The following is a 19326-nucleotide window of genomic DNA, read 5'->3' as shown; positions in this document are numbered from 1 at the left end:
ATGTGAAAGGCCCGTGAAAAAAATTACATGCCCTATTTTTGTCCGTTTTCATAGATCCCTCAATACACTCAAGTCTATGAGGGATCCGTGAAAATGGGTCCCGCACGGGTGCGAATCAAACTGCCATTTTCACAGCCGAATTTGCACACGTTTGTCTAAATATAGCCTAACAGCTCCTGTTCTTAGAGCAGCCTTCTGAATACAGCTAAAATTGGAGGAGACTTTGAGCCCAGTTGTTTAACCCTTTGACTCCCCTCTTCGATCGCATTTCCGGAAACCCAATGAAACAATCGGAGACTGGGGGAGCGCTCTGCAGTCAGCCCTGGGTACATAGTTGTTAGGGCACACTATGTGTTGCCCTAACAGCAGCCTGTGTCATAGGGACACAGTGTAATGTATTAGCATAGAGGAGTATGCTAAAATATTATAAGTAAAAAATAAAGTTGTTAAAATGTTATCCCTTCATGGGATTACAAAAAAAAGTGTAACATGTAAAATGTAATAAAGAAAAAAAAAAGTCATTATTTAACATAAAATATTTTTATTGCACGTACATTACATAAAAATAAAAAACTAGCGTAATAAGCTAATTTAACAAGTTATTTAGCGGGGAAACGTGTCGGGATAAAAAAACAAACATGAGAAAAGCCCAAAAACGTTTTTTTTTTCTATATTTACACAAAAACAAATTACATAACATTCACAGTAAGTTTTTTGAACCCCCAAAGCTGCGCGGGGAAAAAATACAATTGCTTCCACATAAAGAAGGCCTCATACAGCCACGTCAGTGAAAAAATAAAACAGTTATGGCTGCTAAAAAGCAGAAAGGCAAAAAATAAAAAATGTAGCTGGTCATTAAGGTCTTTTCAAGCCTGTCATTAAGGGGTTAAGTGGCACAGACAAAGACAGTTCTATACTTGCTATTTGTCTGGCATCACCCTCTGTGGAATGCCTCTCTTCTACATGCCTGATACAATAAGGTGAGTAAAGCATATAGGAACATAGCAAAGCCCTCCTAAAACAGAATGCATTTACTAAGCTTTGTTCTATCACATATCAACAAACTCCGTTCTTCAATGGTCTACATCATAGAACAAATGTCTAGACATTTTCTACAAGTAACATACTGTATAGACTCTGGAACTTGGACAAATAAATAGTGAAGAACTGAGTTTTTAAAAGATATAGAATTCTTTAAACTTTAGTACCCTATACAGAATATACAGCGTAAATTTTTTTTTCGGAAAAGCATAAAACAATTGAGCGGGCGGTGAAATTCAAAACACAGATCCCCTGTATGACAAGTTCAATCTCAGTGCTTTTACACCTACAGTTACTTAGAGCCTCTAGGGAAAACAACACGTAGAAGAACAATGTCTTGTTTGTCCTTCTGAATGAAAAGAAGTCAGGAACACTTTTCTCCATTTTGTTCTAGGGAGCTGAGCTTCCGTTAACCTCCAATTTGTCAGTCTGCAGTTTGCATACTCCATTTATTGGGTAAAGCAGCGCTGTGACAGCTAATTCCTCAAAACATATGGAGATATTCAATATTGTTCCATAGGTTTTCTGAAATTCTTCAGAGCTGTTTTCATGGGAACAAAGGTATTATTCACTTAGTGTTGTATTTCTTAATTATTTACTCCTTTCACCTGTGGATCAAGTCGCAAAAATGAATTTTTATGTCTGACACATTTTTTGGTTAGCCTGCACTCAGTAAACCCAACCATCAAAGACAAACTGGATTGATTTAAAGTGCAAAAGTATAAATGTTAAGACCAGCGCAAAAGCCATAATTTCAATAAAAAACATGAAAATGTCCAGAAAGCACACAGAAATGGCATCTAACATAAGAGGGATAAGGGCAAGTGACATGTCCAAATGAAGGCCTGGTGTGGGTTGTGTTACAATCCTGATTTTAGGGATGTGTGAGATTAGAGTTTTCCTCTTGGCAAAATATTCTAAGAAACAGCTACATCATTGAAATTGTCAGCAATCCTATGGAAATAAAGTATTATGTGTGTGTGACTGCATATCCAACAAAGAAGAGTTTACATTTTCTGTATTACAAAGTCAATAAAGCAATTCATTGCATTGTTCAACTAAGAAAATGATTTTGAAAATGTAATTCTTTAGAACATACACAGTAAACAAATAAATTGAATTATCCCAATGTTTCTCTACTTTCATGAGATTTAATGACCTACTCGGCTGAAGGTAATGCAGGAAGAACAATAGTAGCTCAATTTAAATCCAGCTTGATAAGTTTCTTAGCAAACATCTAAAACTACAACAATAAACATATGAAATAGGAGTAAGAGCTAAAAAAAATAAAACCTCTCCTATTGTATACATACACAAGGAGAAGTTGAGCTTTGTCTCGAAATGAAGCCATTTAAAGAAATATTCAGTAAAACTGTTTCTATAGACAACTGCACCTCTAAAATGTTTGTGTTTTTTTTCTTTTTTGGTTATAAAAATTGGCACTAATACATTTTCAGTCATAAACACAAAAGCGTTAATTACAAAAATGCATCATGTGAATAAAAATTCATATATTTCCATTTACTAACACTGAACATCTGGCCACTACAAGTTTAGATCTCATTCACATGGCACATTTTTGACACAGTTAAATTATTTATTTATTTTCCAATCCAATAGATCCTATAGATTAGATGTAGATTTCTTTCTTTTATACTTATTTCTATTAGTTGAAGCCAATCGCTTTTGATAACATAGAAAACATTCATTCTTAGTGATTGTAATATCATTGAGAACACACAATCCTTTTACATCTATGGTCAGCTGGATGCTGTACAATAATAAAATCTGTTGTACTAACAAACCAAGCAACAATGGGCCTCATGTATGATAACTGTCTAAAACACATGTCTTTCTGACAAATTAAGGTCAGTTCCAGCATATACATATATAATTTACGTAATTTAAATTGCAAATTTGACAGTACATGCTGGCTCAATGTTACACAGAGCTTGCTCTGGAGGCTCGCAATCTGGGAAGTGCAGTCTTTTCACAATGTTTTGTCTAAGGCCTCATGCCATCAGTAGAGACGTGTGCACGAAAGCTATATGTAGGCATAGTCCCTGTGGGTCCATACTGTGGTGTCGTACGGCGCTCCTTGTGCCACCTTATAGTGCTCCATAAGTCACTATATTACAGAGTTGTTCTCCTCTAGAAGCACTGGAATAACTCTGATGGAACATGCAACAATTTTTTTCGGTAGAATTCAAATGGAAATATCTCTGTTTTCCCCTGTATAAGGAAAAGGTACAGTAGAGGACCATAGCAGTCTATGGGTGGCATATATTACGGCTTTGAACAACCTGGAGGTTGTGCAGAGCCGTAATACGCTCGTTCGCATGAGCCCTAATACAAGAACGGCTCTCTCTACCACTGCAATAGAGAAGTTAAGCTGTTTCGGGCAGCTCTGGACTATAATAAAGGTTGTTACTATGGACCAATCCAACGGACGACAAGTAATGCAATGTGTTTACAATGTTGCTCAAATTTGTATAAATATTTCATCTATTAAGTTATTAAAATGTGTGCTTTGCTTCAGAGGTCTAGACAATAATAATCTTTAGCATGAAAAAAATAGCAAATGCCTGTCTCTTTGTCTAGACCGGCACAAAAGTTATTAGCTTTATTTTAAGGAATATACTTAACATAAATTTCCCAGACTATGAAATATAAGTCATATCAAGGAGGGAAATGCTGTCAAGTAAATATATTTGCTAAGTGGCTGTATGTTTTTAGCAGATTAGCACAATTAAGCTTCCCATCATATATCAATATTCCGCTCAAGGAGGATGATAACTTCTATATTGGGGGAGGAATAGTGTTTATCTAGGCTCTTTAAGTGTACTACTGGTGTGCAACAAGATATTCTGCGTGTAAGTAACAGTGGACCATTAGAAGTCAGCAACTGATAAAGAAGTAAGGAAGCCATGAGCATATTTGTCAAGTCTGCACTCTTCGTCTAAGGCTCAACAGGGAAAAATATTGTCTTTTGTGCAAATAACATGATCTGAGCTGTCACCAAATATGGATTCCTTCCTCTCTTGAAATCAAAGTGAGATAAGAAACACTTTTTCGTTATCCTCTTCCTATAGATCATACGGGGTGGTGGGAAAGGTGAAGTGTAACTCAGTGGAAATACTGATAAGACAAAGTCGCAGTTCAATAAGTCATGCTGTCTCTTCTTTCTATGTCTACACCCAATACATCATGTAAACACTTACATCCGTCACAAAGATCCCATAAACCTTATGCCCAATCTTCCTAATATTAAAATGAATATGGTTTTCCATATGCTAAAACAAATTCAAGAAAGTGCATTAGATGCAGCTGTCTCTCTGCTCAGACTTACCACAGAACATAAGCAGGAACTAAAGGAATAATTATACATATGGAAAATTCCCTACTTACCAAACAGTGAGAAAGCATCTGGTACTGAAATTGCAATGTACCAATTAAATAAACTGAAAATGTGCGACTATTTTCATACCTGTAGATAAATCATTGACAATCTTGACATAAGACTCTCGGGTTCTTTTCCGGGCTGAAAACTGCTCATTGCAAACTTGAGCAGAAGCTTTATTTGCTGAAATGTACTTTATATTTTCTCTGTCGATAGAACAGAAATAACACCTGTGGGCAATGTGTGTTGCCTGGGAGGTTATCACTGACTCCCGCCTCTCAAATCTGATACCGCAGGTCATTTCCAGAGCAATAAACTCATAATAACTACAAAACTTTAACACACTCCTTCCTCAAGTTTGTTGTCAATGTACATTGAACCATTTTTTCCACAAAAATAGAAATCAAACACGAGAGGGAGTCTGTCTTTTTTGGGGGGAGATGGGACATAGTGTTAGTAGAGTGGTGGGTCCTTATTCATAAATGTTGAGGAACACTACATTTCAATTAAATCAGTCACAATACAGTTCTATACAAGGCTGGGTTCACACGAGCATGTTACGTCCGTAAAGGACGGGACGTATTTCGGCCGCTAATCCCGGACCGAACACACTGTACGATGCTAGGAGTCCCTGCCTCGCTGCAGGACAACTGTCCCGTACTGTAATCATGTTTTCAGGACGGGACAGTTGTCCTGCAGCGAGGCAGGGACTCCTAGCATCGTACATAACTATGATGCTAGGAGCCCGGCTCTCTGCCGTGTGTTCGGTCCGGGATTGGCGGCCGAAATACGTTCCGTCCATTACGGACGTAATGTGCTCGTGTGAACCCAGCCTTATAGTGCAAACTTAAATGTGTTCGAGAAACCAACACTGGAAAAAGAGAAAAAAGAGTGAAAGAGAATAATATGGAAAAAAGAGAGACACGGGGAGGGGAGATGGGAGGAAGGAAGCAAGGAGAGTAATGAGGAATAGTGGGAATAGAGTTGGAAGTCAATAGTATGACAATAGCGGATTTAAGATGGGCATGCTAGGGGTGAATTAATGACCAATTGATGTACCAGGTACCATGTTAATTGGGAGCAATATTGCAAATTTGTTGTGTTGTTAAATTGACCATAAGTGATTCCCACAATGAAAATGAAAACATTTACCAACCTTACATTTTTTAAGGAGAGTGGTGTCCACCCACACCATACAAAATATATGATACCGTGTTTGTAAGTAGGGGCAGAGTTTGACCCATTCTATAAAAAAAAAAAAAAAAAAAGAATTGCGTGCAGCTGCAGAAACAGCACATACATTTTTTTTTCCACTACATGTGTACAAGTATGGGTGTCCAAATGCCCAAATATCGCAAAAGTCATCCTAACAGAGGAAATATCTCTTATTATCGCTCATGATCTTTATCAGAAATGGATATAATTCTTAATGTCTCCTACAGGATTACTGTATGTGCATAGTATATACTATGTGCATTTTATATTATTGTAGCATGTATTCTGAACATAAAGGTTAAAAAGACTTCCAACAAAAAAGTTCCATTATCTATGTAACATTTTTACCTACTGACAGTTCAATTACGAGGCTCTCTAGCATTTCCATCTCCTTTTGCATTATAAACCAATGTCTACAAAGTCGTCTTACCTCCAGATCTCCAGACCTATATCATACTGGGGCACCAACCATACTTAGATCTAAATTGTAATCTCAACTTCCTGACTGCTTGGCATTTCGCCAAAACCTGCCAGTCTTGGATTTTCACTTATCGCCTCAAGTTTTCACCTCTTTGATTGCCATGTTGACAGATCAGTTTTTTGTATCTGTAAGTATTTCCTTTTAGTGCCTTAATAGTGTCTCTTTTAAAGTTGTCTTCTGCGTTATTTCCATGATTCTACAAATTCCTATTTTCCTCTACATGTTTAGTTAAGTCGTTTTGGTCTTTTTCCAGTTCTTCACTGCACCAATAACTAGATCACTTTTTCAGAAAGAGACAGAGTATTTTACAGGCCATCATCTCTAGGGGCGCAGTAGATTATATCATGGCAATATGAGAAAGGTCATCAGTAGTTGAGAAATACTCAGTCATTAAGAATAAGACCCCATCCCATCACTGTGAAATCTAAAGGGTTAGGGAAAGCAGAGAATGAACATATAGAGTGTGTATAAATTAATTAAAGGAGTGTGGAGGCCAATGGCATACACACCATGAAGGCAGAACAAATGGCTGCTATGGTGCTCTTGGAGAGATAGGGCCCAGTTAGGGTTGGTCCTATCCTTTTGGCTATTAGGTGGGTTCACCTATGCAGGTCTCCGCAGTGGAACTGCATTGTAAGTAAAACAAAAAATGGCACGAGGGTCATGGAAAGAGAGTGGCCCTACTGTCTTAGGTGGCAAAGCACCATCTGGTTGAATATATACTAGCAGAATTTAAAAACAAGTTGAGAAAGAATATTACAAATGCATATTTGACACAGTGAGGGTACAAAAAGAAAGGCAGGCTGCAGATTGGAAAAATTATGGCATGCTCTTACATTTTTCAAAACCCTATTCATATTTTTGGGGAGTATATTTTTGTTCTGGATTTTCGGTGCAAAACTCACACTAGAAATCCACAACAGATTCACCACATCTGAAAGTACCTTAAAAGAGTCAAATAAATAATACATAAGTATATATCTAAGTAGATTATGTACTAGATTATATTTAAAAACAGAGAATCAATTGCAGGATGAAGTCATCTAACAGAAAACAATACTATCACCCAAAACAATTACTGTCATCACATAACGGGCAAACTGATCTTTCTTTTTTTCTTTTCAGATCCCAGTTAGAGCAAAAACATATTCAGCAATATGAGCAATAAGTGGGTAGCTTTACTTCAAAGTCATCAGAATTGTATAATTTACAGAATATGAAGTCACATCATGATTCAGTGCAACTTAATGCAATGAAAATCAGATGATTTCCTGCAGTTGAACTGTACATTGTGAAACCCAAGTCTTCCTGAAATATTCTTATTCTCAATGCTGCTAAAATGAAAGAATAATAAGAGATGACCTGTGGGGTCTACAAATAGGAAACTGCCACGTTCTGCTCTAATGACTTGGCAACTTCCTTTAGGCCTGTGGGATTGTCTGTTTGTAGAGTAACTATCTCGCTCTCAAAAGAAGCCATTCAGCACATTAATAGTAAAGTACTCAGCAACCATTTGGTACCACTGTACAAGCTGTAATTGAAAATAAATAGAAAAGACAGATTGAGTTATTAACAAATGGGTACATGTAATTATAGTTGTGCAACTCCATCTAGAATAAATATACTGCTGCCATACATGTACAGATTTATTTATCAATCTGAATGTTTGTTGGGTTACACGAAAAGATATTTGGATTTCCCACGGAAAAAAAAGATTCTGATGAAAAATCGTTTGTATAGTGGTAAATCACAAGTTTACATTTACACACATGTATTTTTTCTACAATATTAGTAAACTAAATGCTGCGATTTTAGTTTACGTAAATGATGAGTTCTGAGCAATAAAGCAAATTTCCATTGGTTAGAACACTTTTTATTACCGTAAACACAACAAGTTTTGTTAACGATCCTAAAAATTTTCAGATCATTAAATGATAATTATTAGTACCAATGTAGATCCAGACCACAAAAGATCAAAATAAACATCCACAAATGTCAATGCATAGAGAGAATACTTATAAACATACAGTTAAGTCCAGAATTATTTGGACAGTGACACAAGTTTTGGCATTTTAGCGGTTTACCAAAAGATACTGAATATACAGTTATATAATCAATATGGTCTTAAAGTGCAGACTCTCAGCTTTAATTTTAGGGTATTCACATACTAATTTGAGGAGGGGTTTAGGAATTACAGCTCTTTAATATGTAGCTGTCTCTTTTAAAAGGGACCAAAGGTAATTGGACAATTATCTCAAAAGCTATTTAATGGGCTGCATGGGATATTCCCTCGTTAATCCATTATCAATTGAGCAGGTAAAAGGTCTGTAGTTGATTCCAGGTGTGGCATTTTCATTTGGAAGCTGTTGCTGTGAACCCACAACATGAGGTCAAAGGAGCTGTCAATGCACGTAAAACAGACCATCGTTAGGCTGAAAAAAATGAAGAAATCCATCAGAGAGAAAGTACAAATGTTAGGAGTGGCCAAATTAACAGTTTGCTACATTCTTGAAGAAAAAGAGCGCACTGGTGATCTTGTGAACTCCAAAGGGCCTGGACGTCCACGAAAGACAACAGTGGTGGATGATCGCAGAATTCTTTCCATGGTGAAGAAAAAGCCCTTCGCAACATCTACCCAAGTGAAGAACAGTCTTCTGGAAGTAGGTGTATCAGTATCTAAGTCTACCATAAAGAGAAGACTTCATGAGAGCAAATACAGAGGGTTCACCACAAGGTGCAAACCATTAACCAGCCTCAAAAATAGAAAGGCCAGATTAGACTTTGCCAAACAATATCTAAAGAAGCCAGCTCTGTCCAAATAATTCTGGACCTAACTGTATATGTAGACCTATCTATATCCAAAATAAATAACTAATATCACACACATATGTACCATACAAAATTTGAATACTTTATTTGAAAATACCATAAAAGCAAGTCAGCCATCAAGACCTAAAAATTACACCCAATTAAAAAAATATAATGTGGTAGTAGTTAGGGGACCACAGTACATACAATAGGATCACAATGAAAAATAGGGCATAGTACAGCAATGTAAACTTCTAGGGAAGAAAAATATATTTACATTCAGTAAATCACTGGAAGTAAGTGCACTACCACAAGACAAAATACAGACCCCAGATAAGGGCACTAAACCAAATACCAACCCGCATGCTACAAACTGTCCCACTAACACACAAAGCCACCATACTAGAAACCCACTTACAGCAGTTGTGCTCATGTTCCACCTTCTCTAATCTAAACCAAACATATCTATATTATCTGCTCATTTGTATTTAACTGTTTCACTACAAAAAATAGACAAGATAGTACAGCTGTATTTATATCCTTTGTACCTTTATCTTTGGGTTTCCTGTTGAGCTATATTTGTTCTAGTGTTTATGATTTCTTCCTGTTTTGGTATCCAATACTTCCTTTTTTTCTATTTTTCCCTTTTCACTTCCTGCATTATTTTGCCTGTGGATACGAGTACACAGAATGATCATATATTTATTGACTGATACGAAATATATTTTAGTAGAAATCAAACCTCATTACCATGTACGTGAACTATTAATTGTCTGCAGGGCTGGCCCTAGGATAGATGGCGCCCTGTGCGAAATGATCTTTCGGCGCCCCACTCCATCATTAAAAAAAAATGCCCCATAAAAAAATTATAATGCCCCTTTAGTGCCCCCATACAGTATAATAATAATAATATTTAATAATATAATATATTACAACCCCTTCAAGGACACAGTATTTTGTCCTCTAATTGTGCCCACAGCATTATGCCATCTGTAGTACCCCTACACAGTATAATGTCCGCTTAGTGGCCCCCACACAGTATAGTGCCCCCCTGTAGATTTTGCCATACAGCCTCCCTGTAGACAGTGCCATAATTCCCCACCTCCTTTTTGTAAATCGTGCCATACAGTCCCCACCTCCCCCTTGTAGACATTGCCATACAGTCCCCCACCTACCCCTTGTAGACAGTGCAATACAGTCCCCCACCTCCCCCTTGTAGTTCGTGCCATACAGTCCCCACACCTCCCCCTTGTAGACAGTGCCCCCAAACAAAAACAAAAATTGTACTAACCTAGGCCCCGTTTCCATGACGAACTGAGCTGCTCCATGACGGGACTCTGTAGCCTAGTACAGAGTTTCCCAACCTTTTCGGACTCGAGGCAGCACTGGAAAAACAAAATTTCCTCAGGACCCCCCTACCAAAAATTGTTTTGAGAAAGACAGAAAACGGCTAAGAACAAGCACTACACTCGTAGGGTACGTTCACACACGTTTTTTGTAAAGCAAAAAAAATCTGCCTCAAAATTCCTTCAGCAACTGACAGCGTTGTGTGACCTTTTTTTTGTGTTTTTTCTTAAGCTGTTGAAGCGAATGCAAAAGACGCAGGAAAAAAAGCTCCAAACGGGCGCCGCAGGTATTTTCTGGCTTCTATTAATTTCAATTGGAGGTCAGAGGTGGAAACCACTTGAAGACCATCAGCCCACCAATCACAGTAAAATTACCATCAGCCCCCCACTCACAGATTCCCCCTGTAGGTAGCGCAACACAGCCCCCTGTAGGTAGCGCCACACAGCCCCTTGTGGGTAGCGCCACACAGCTCCTTCTGGGTAGCGCCACACAGCTCCTTCTGGGTAGCGCCACACAGCCCCTTGTAGGTAGCGCCACACAGCGCCCTTGTGGGTAGCGCCACACAGCCCCCTTGTGGGTAGCGCCACACAGCCCCCTTGTGAGTAGCGCCACACAGCCCCCTTGTGGGTAGCGCCACACAGCCCCCTTGTGGGTAGCACCACATAGCCCCTTGTAGGTAGCGCCACACAGCCCCCTTGTGGGTAGTGCCAGACAGCCCCCTTGTAGGTAGCGCCAGATAGCCCCCTTGTAGGTAGCGCAACACAGCGCCCTTGTAGGTAGCGCCACACAGCCCCCTTGTAGGTAGCGCCACACAGCCCCCTTGTAGGTAGCACCACACAGCCCCCTTGTAGGTAGCGCCACACAGCCCCCTTGTAGGGAGTGCCGCACACCACCTGTAGGGAGTGCCGCACACCACCTGTAGGGAGTGCCACACAGCCCCCTGGTAGGAAGTGTCGGAAAAGACCCTTGGTAGGTAGTGCCACACAGCCCACAGCCCCCTGGTAGGGAGTGCCCCACAGCCCACTGGTTGGTAGTGCCCCACAGCCCCCTGGTTGGTAGTGCCCCACAGCCCCCTGGTTGGTAGTGCCACACAGCCCACAGCCCCCTGGTTGGTAGTGCCACACAGCCCACAGCCCCCTGGTAGGTAGTGCCACACTGCCCACAGCCCCCTTGTAGGTAGTGCAAGGACTACGAAATTACCCTGATAGCTGGCGGGCAATAGACATTCAAAAAAGGACAAATGTGCAGGAGCACACAAAATACCCAGCTTTCCCAGCTATCAAATAAATGTGTGGAAATAAACTAAGATATAACTTTTATTTAGTCTGAGTAAAGGATTAATCCTTTTAGCTAGATTAAATAAAAGTTATATCTTAGTTTATTTCCACACCTTTTTTTGATACCCGGGAAAGCTGGGTATTTTGTGTGCTCCTGCACAGTTGTCCTTTGTAGGTAGTGCCACACAGCCCACAGCCCCCCTATAGATAGCAACCCCGCCCCCTTCCAGTAAAGATAGCGCCACTGTAGCTCCCTGAAGGAGCAGAATCCCTGTGTGGCCGGGGATTTCGCTCCTGGAGCGCTGCTTGATGCCTCTGTCCATATATGGACAGTGACATCAGGGAAAACTCCTGAGGCGGAATCTCCGTCCACAGCGTTGCAGACGCTATGACCGTCGATTCCACTCCAGGAGAAGCTCCTGTCGTCTGTGTCCATGACGTCATTGGCTTCTCCTGGAGTGGAATCCCCGGTCATAGAGTCTGCAATGCTGTGACCGGGGATTCCACTTCAGGAGTTTCCCCGATTGTAACTGTCCATATATGTACAGAAACATCAAGCAGCGCTCCAGGAGCGGAATCCCCGGCCACACTGGGATTCCGCTCCTTCAGGGAGCTACAGTGGTGCTAGTAGAGAGCAGAGCAGGGAGATACCTCCCTGCTCTGCTATAGTGCCCCCTTGTAGATAGCAACCCCCCCTTCCAGTATAGATAGCGCCACTGTAGCTCCCTGAAGGAGCTGAATCCCCGTGTGGCCGGGAATTCCACTCCTGGAGCGTTGCTTGATGCCTCTGTCCATATATGGACAGTGACATCAGGGAAAACTCCTGAAGCGGAATCCCCGGTCACTGCGTTGCAGACGCTATGACCGTCGATTCCACTCCAGGAGAAGCTCCTGTCATCTGTGTCCATGACGTCATTGGCTTCTCCTGGAGTGGAATCCCCGGTTGTAAAGTCTGCAAGGTTGTGACCAGGGATTCCGCTTCAGGAGTTTCGCCTGATGTCACTGTCCATATATTGACAGAGACATCAAGCAGCGCTCCAGGAGCGGAATCCCCGGCCACACGGGTAATCCGCTCCTTCAGGGAGCTACAGTGGCGCTAGTAGACAGCAGAGCAGGGAGATACCTCCCTGCTCTGCTATAGTGCCGTCGCTACCGCTATAGCAGCCACAGCAGCTGCTAGTGGCGCCACCGCCCTCATGCCCCGTGTCACCGCTAGCAGCCGCTATGGCTGCTACAGCGGTAGCGACGGCTACTAGGTGAAATAGCGCCCGGGTGGAAAGGCGCCTGCAGTTAGTGTGTGTATCGGCGCGGGGATACACGCACCTGCTGGCGCCCCTCTTGCAGTGTGGCGGCTGGCGCCCTCTGCGACCGCACTGGTCGAACATAACTAAGGCCGCCATGATTGTCTGAATATGATGAGGGAAGAGCTGCCCGAAACATCACATTTGAGCTTCTTCCTTTCCTTGCTGAGATTGAGACCCAAGCTACATGACTGTTGGGCCTCCACACACTGCAAGAACAATGGTCCAATGTTGCAGCTCTACAGTGCCTCCATATGCCTCCTTTTTCATGCAGAGACAAACAGAGCTTATTTCCTATTGGATTCCATTTGAAATATAGTGTCCAGTTCCATTGACTAGTGACCATTTTAATGGCTGCATAAACAAAACAACCAGCCACTGAACAAGTGTTTGTACATTCATTGGCTGATCGTTGCCCTGTTTACACAGGGCAGTTATCAGGAACGGGCGTTCGTATTAACAGTCATTTTCCAGATCATTGGCCCGTGTAAAAGGACCTTAAGGCTCTATTCACACTAACATTATGGCTTTCATTTATAAGCCATGACAGATATGTTGACTCAATTTTTTAATGAATCCCGATAGAACGCATGGACTTTTAATGGGGTCACTCAGGCTCTTATTACAGTTCCAGTATTTGTGAAGACAAGTATAGTGCTGCAGACTGCGCTATTCTTGCCATGGAAAATACCAGACTCCCAGATGGAAACCTAAAACAGTAGTGTGAGTAGAGCCTAAGTTATCATGGTAGCTTGGAAGATGATACAGTGTCACTATGTAATGTCAGATATTGTCTGTACATGTTACCTCTGTATTGTAAAGTGCTGCGAAATATGTTGCCGCTATATAATTAAAGATTATTATTATTATTATTATTAGTATGAGGTATATTAGCTATTGAAAACTACTCCGACCACTTGACCGAAAGAGCTCCACATTTTCCGAGTCTGGCTAAAAACAACATGGATGCTCTTGCCCCCCTGTAGATGTTTTTGTAACTGATTTAAATAATAAATTTGACATAGCTAGACTTTTATGCAGTACCACGTATCATTCTTAGACCACTTTAACCTCCATATCCACTGCTGTGGATTCTGAAGGATACATTTTCATTAGATCCAGTTATTCAGTGAAAAGTAAAAAGAAACGATTCAGCAACGTTTGAGACATAGTTTGCAAAACTTAAGGAAAGAGAATTTGGTCCAAGTTATAAAAGGTCTTATTTTTGTACAAAAATCATCATACAAAATGTCATTTTGAACAAGTTCCATAAGAATTAACAGCAAATCTGAGACATTTACAATTTTAGGGGCCAATTAAGTTATCCATTTTAAAGGTACAAAACTTTTGGGCTTAAAGCTTGTCTATCTAATTCCCTACCCCTTAACCTTTTACTGACATATTGTGTAAACAAGAAAGAAAAATATAAAAAATGTCAGCTAGAGAAAGGGCCACACAGACAAATAAAATATTAACTCAAGAGGTTACTTATGAGCACTAGTACAATATATGTTAAACCCCTATGTTTGTATCTTATCGATGGGGCGTATTCTAATATTCAAATAACTTTTGCATCCACCTCAGGGGTGTAAATATAGGGGGTGCAGGTGTAGCATTTTAACATAGGGCCGGATACCTGAGAGGGTTCAATGACCCCTTTGCCACTAAAGAAGACACTAATAATATTAATGGCTCATGATAGCTGGGGGGCCTGATAGCTGAGAGTATTCAATGACCCCTTTGCCACAAAAGAAGACACTAGTAATATCAATGGCTCATGGTAGCTGGGGGACCTGATAGCTGAGAGTCTTCAATGACCCCTTTGCCACAAAAGAAGACACTAGTAATATCAATGGCTAATGGTAGCTGGGAGGCCTATTTTAGATTTTGCATTGGGGCTCAGAAGATTTCATTTATGCCTCTGATCCACCCTGAAAAGATTGTTGAGAATGTATGTTGACATTAATTTAAAGATCAACTTAAAAGCGACATAGGCAATCTCTCCCTCATGAGCCATTATGGACAGATTTAAGGGCCACAATGTCTGAATTTAAGAAGCTGGTAATTTCATTCATAAAAATGTACATTTACAAATTTGCATACCTTAAACAAATGTTAAATTGTTACATTGTATTTCATAACAAGCATACGTGTATTTGTGGCTGTATGGCATTTTAAGATATGAAAAAGACTAAATCCAAGCAGTGTTTTTTAACCATAGCAGGATTTAATGTATATAGGGTGTGACCCACACTAGAACAAGTATGTTATTTCTAGTAATATTTTCATTGTTTTCCCCTTATGTGTTTCCAGTCGAATATACAATATTGCCAAAATAAGTACGAGATAATTCTCAAGAGTGATTCCAATGGACAGCACTGTTACTGGATAACTTCAAATTTATAGCAAATGGTGAATGATGATGGAGCCAATACCAATATTAGAGGTCATTCCTGTTTGACCTAAATTACCTGTGTGTCCAAAATGTTGCCCTGTTACTATTCAACCATCACTATGATGAATTAAAAAGTTATTTTGTTCATTTGGCAGCACTGAGCTATTCTGCCTTACTTATGAGTGGAGATCTTTGTCGGCTATATTAAATTATTGATTACCTGTAATGATGGGGGTAAGGAAACAGACAAGTGAGCCCTAATCTACCCGCCACTCAGTCCCTGCCTACTTGCAACGACCCGCCCTAGGCGACGGGGTACAACTGGGCGACGGTCCCTACGCTCAATAAGTGCACAACAGACAAACAGACAAGGGTACACAGAAGCAAGGGAAAAGGGGCAGTTGCCCACGGCAACACCGTGAGCAACAAGAGAGGTGAACGAGCCGAGTCAAACCAGGAGTGTACGAGGTACCAAACGCAGAGCAGGAGAGTAGTGAACAAGCCGAGTCAAACCAGGAGTGTATGAGGTGCCAAACGCAGAGCAGGAGAGTAGTCAGTAAGCCAGGGTCAATATGAAGCAGGGTCAAATGGTACAAGAAGCTGCAGCAGGGCCAGGAAACAAAACGAGAAGAATCACAAGCAAGGAGGAACAGGAAAGGCAGGTATAAATAGACAGAAGGCGGGAGCTAGCTCCCTCTGGCCAGGCTGTGATAGGCTCTCCCACTCCTAAGCCTGCCATCCTGAGTGGTGGAAGATGGAGTCAGTCTCACAGACATAGAAGCAGGTGCAGACTGATTACCTATGGGCGTGGATACAGAAGCTGTGCCTGGCAGATCCTTAACATTACCTATTTATTATTTTATAGTGCCACATATTCCACAGCCCTGTACACAGATTGTACTCAGTCACATCAATCCCTGCCCCAATAGGGTTTACAATCTGATTTACCAGTCACTCACATCACATACATTTGGCCAATTTCAAAGAAAGGAATCAACCTATCAGAATGTATTTGGAGTGTAGGAAAAAACCCACACAAGCATGTAGAGCATACAAACTACATTATGGAGATGTTGCCCTTGGTTAGAATTGAATCCAAAATCCCAGTGCTGTCCCACTGAGCCACCGTAATCTCAAAACTGAGAATGACCAATGATTTAACCGTCCAACAATAGTTTTTCATAGTGCTACTAATACTGCAAAACATTAATTCCAACTGTCATGACCTGGGTGTGCATCTACAGATAGTCAAGAAAAATCATATGCACCTAGAATAGATGGCGAAAAATTCACAGTGATGGTAATTTTTTTGTCATTTTGTTGAATCAATGAAGAATATAATTTTTTTTTACATTTCCTCATCCAAAGTAACCAGCAATAACCTGTGTGTAAAGGTCCTTTTATGCCTGCCACTATGGGCCATGAAAACGAGCGCCGATCAACGAGCTGATTGATCAGTGCTCATTTGCTCCGTTCACAAGGAGCTATGATCAGTAAAGTATGAGGAAGAGCAATCGTTACTATGATCGCTTGTCCCCATGCATTTCCATCATGTACGCAGCACATCTCCCTTATTAACACAGGGAGATATGCTTCCGACAACGATAATATTTATTGCTGCATAAACAATACGATCAATGGCCCATGTCAAAGAGCCTTTAGTAACTTAGATGTATTGTCTGATTTAGTAGCTTTCACTATAAGGGTATGTTCACACGGCCTATTTACGGACGTAATTCGGGCGTTTTTGCCCCGAATTACGTCTGAAAATAGCGCCTCAATAGCGCTGACAAACATCTGCCCATTGAAAGCAATGGGCAGACGTTTGTCTGTTCACACGAGGCGTAAATTGACGCGCCGCTGTCAAATGACGGCGCGTAAATAGACGCCCGCGTCAAAGAAGTGACCTGTCACTTCTTTGGCCATAATTGGAGCCGTTATTCATTGACTCCAATGAATAGCAGCGCTAATTACGGCCGTAATTGACGCGGCGTTCAAGCGCCTGCACATGCCGGTACGGCTGAAATTATGGGGATGTTTTCAGGCTGAAACATCCCCGTAATTTCAGCCGTAACGGACGCCCTCGTGTGAACATACCCTAATGCAGTAAACTGATCATGCAGACCTAGCAATGTAACATGAGTTAGATAATCCTAGTCCCAGGTATTTCATTAGTAGCTGCTCAATCTACATTTTTCAGACATCCATACAATACAACTCCATTCTTGCCGCAGAAATACAATGTACATACTAAAACTCCAGTTATACCCATTTTGCATACTCAATTCCAACAAATCCTGTAATCCACCAGTCCTGCCATAATTTATAGGATTAAATCTGCAAGACAGAGATGAGAAAATCTATATCAAAATATATCTGTTTAGTCCTAGCCCAACGACAATATGTCACTCTCCTGGAACTTTTTGTTACAGCTCTCAATTTGGCAACACTTGTCATAAAATTAAGTATGCCATTATTTTGTTCCTCTCCACAGAGCGCTTTTGTGTATGGCTTGAAAATGAATGATATCACTAAATAGAAACAATAGTGCAAGGCTTGTAATTGTATAATAGCCCAACACAGATCATTGCATCTTCACCCCGAACCCTGAACACTTTTCAAGTGCTCCGTCTTGTCAGGCCATTGTATGATCTTCAGCTTTTTCGGTTATATTTTCTGTGAGTGCTGGAGAGCTGCCCAGTCCCTTTATGTTCTTTTTCTCGATCTCCACATTATTTATCCCATGATGGATGGAGTCGCCGTTTGCCTGATGCTGGGCACAGCTGACATTATTGCATTAGACACACGTGAAAATTGTGTTACTTTTGTCAGTCCTCCTTTTATTTGAGACAACATGAAGCACTGAGCTATTGCGCCATCACGTGTGCCTTAATTATGTGTGTCTAAGGAAGAATATGGGTATAAAGCAGGGTTATTATCCCTGACTGATTCCTCATTGAGCCGCTGCTACACATCTACAGGCTGTGTTCTTCGTTTGTTACAGACCCGCAAACACACTCCATTGGACAGGCTCTCCAGATGTTTCAAGCCACCCACAGTAGCTTGTCAATAGGTCATAAAGTTGTGAACCAAGGAATGATTTGCAAAAGAATTGGAGATTACAGCAAGGGGAGTTTGAATGAAAAAGGTCTCTGTTGGTGGTATGGCTGGCTCATTGCTATCCTTTATTTTGTATAGCAATCTGTGTAGAGCAAGCTATAAATTTCACACTATCATGAAAGAATTATTGCCCCTACTTCCTTTAAGAACATTTCTTTTATTAAATGTGTAATGCTCTATATAGACATGTAAGACAATCTGAAACATACACATTTATAATATACGCCATGTCTAAAAGAGAAAACATATTTTTCCATCCTGTTCGTTTGTAAGACAAAGGGTATATTAACATGAATTCAATCAAATTATACTAAAAACTCTGCCTAACAATCTCTGTTTTAGAAATATACAATGTAGAATATGTGTTTTTCATAAAATGCAGACAAAATGCATATGGTTATAATTAAATAATATGAACATAAGTGCAATATAAACCTAAAAAATCTGTGCGATAAATTAGAGAATTATAGGCTTATGGAGGAAAGTTAATATAGTACATGATAAAATGTCAGGCTAATGGATAGAAACCATATACCAGCTGTATGTGAACTGGAGGCTAAAGGGCTTTATTTCTAGATTGTAGAATGAAAAACTGTTCCTAAATGTAGAGAGTAATTGCTTTATGGGGGGGGGGGTACCTTTTATATGTAATGGATTGTATGAGATGTTTCTTAGTTAATAAAATGAACTTGAGTTGTAAAATAAAGACTTTTTTATGCTCCATGCTTAAAACTTGTACTAAAAAGTTATTAGTATGTTTAGGTATACAATATAAAATCTATGTATTGAGATTGACTAACACTAGTCATTCTCTGATTTTTGTTATAGATTAAAACACACACATTATATGATCATTCTATGTAATGCATACTTTAAATTAAAGAGGTTCTCAGATTTAGGATACACCCCTTCTGTGTGACAGGTCCTCTGATAGTGAAGTC

This window comes from Rhinoderma darwinii, chromosome 2 (assembly GCF_050947455.1).
Source record: "Rhinoderma darwinii isolate aRhiDar2 chromosome 2, aRhiDar2.hap1, whole genome shotgun sequence".
Lineage (NCBI taxonomy): Eukaryota > Metazoa > Chordata > Amphibia > Anura > Rhinodermatidae > Rhinoderma > Rhinoderma darwinii.
The sequence above is the reverse complement of the archived record's forward strand: the minus strand, read 5'-3'. Positions refer to the sequence as shown.